Genomic DNA, 1,481 nt, shown 5'->3' on the forward strand with positions numbered 1-1,481 from the left:
AGCTTGGTGCCTACACAACCTGAATTCACAGTGCTTTGCCTCAAGACCTGGGTGGCACACACAGGGGGGTGAGTAGGCAGATTGCTCCCTCACCTTGAAGATCATCCCTCTACTTGAAGCAGGCTCAGCTTTCTAACGTACTCGCCTGTTCAACAACTCTGCCTGGGTTTGCACAGAGCATCGTCTGTGTGAGTTGGCTTCTTTCAGTAGCATCACCATCCTTCCATCAGGGACCATTTATGCTTGTTTAACCAACGCCTGGCTTTGCGCGGCTGGGCTGTTGCTCTCGCAGGCTCTGCTGAACTTAAATAAATCCAGTTGAAGTTTTAAAACACCTCCTTGCCTCCTACAATTGGCTCTTGATCACCTGGAGACTTGCAGATCTGGTGGCATAGCGCTGGCCTTGCTCCTGTTAAAGGGTATTCTCTCCAGCACCCTGGGAAATGGGTTGAACTAGGAGCGAGTTTCTCCTGCACTGGTGATGTGCACAGGGTGGAGATACAGATTTGAGCCCAGGCACGGTCCCCGTAGACTGTGTCCTACTAGACCCATCACCCCCAGCAATGCCCCAGCAGCAGCAATGCTCCCCACAAGACCTGGTGTGGGAGCCAAGGAGCCCAAAGAGGTTGAGTGGTGGGAATCACTTCAGCCCTCAGGGTGTTGAACAGCCCCCAAAGGCCACAGGAAGTAGGTCCCAACAGTAACCACCTCTGAAATAAACACAAGCTTTGATTTGTAAGAGGTTGAGTCACTTAAGGTTTCATGGTCGTGCCAGCATTGAGATCACCTGCAGCCTGGAGAGACCCAGCAGTGCAACAGCCTAGCGGTCTGCACAGCCATAGAATCAGACTGGTTTGTAAGGACTTTTTAAGGTCATCAAATCCATTCCCCCCTGCAGGGAGCAGGGGCACCTGCAACTAAAGCAGGTTGCTCAGAGCCCCAGCCAACCTCACTCAGAAAGTTTCCAGGGGGGGGTCTCCCCAGAATGGAGCAGAAGGGCAGGATCCCCTCCCTGCCCTGCTGCCCACGCTGCCGGGGGTGCAGCCCAGGCTGCTGGGGGCTTCAGGGCTGTGAGCACACAGGGCCAGCTCCTGGCCAGCTCATCACCCCCAGGTCCTTTTCTACCCAGGGCTGCTCTCCAGCACTTCCCCCCCAGCCTGTGCTGATACCAGGGGTTGCCCCAAGCCAGGTGCAGGACCTTGTGCTTGGCCTTGTTGAACCCCATGAGGTTGACACAGGCACATCTCTCAAGCTTGTTCAGTCACCCAAAGCCACAGAGCCCTTCAAACCAGACACCCAGCGCTTGAAGGACACAGACTCATCAGGCAGGCAGCATTTATTGAGGAAAGTTCAGTACCGGCCCAAGGAAGGGACTGATCTCAGTACTAAAATTAACACGGTTTTAATCAAAGATGAGATTTTTCTTAATCTGCAACCTGCTACCTTATTAGTACCTTGTTCATGGCTCACAAACTCAGCAG

Source organism: Merops nubicus, unplaced genomic scaffold, assembly GCF_000691845.1.
Source record: "Merops nubicus isolate BGI_N331 unplaced genomic scaffold, ASM69184v1 scaffold9305, whole genome shotgun sequence".
Taxonomy (NCBI): Eukaryota; Metazoa; Chordata; class Aves; order Coraciiformes; family Meropidae; genus Merops; species Merops nubicus.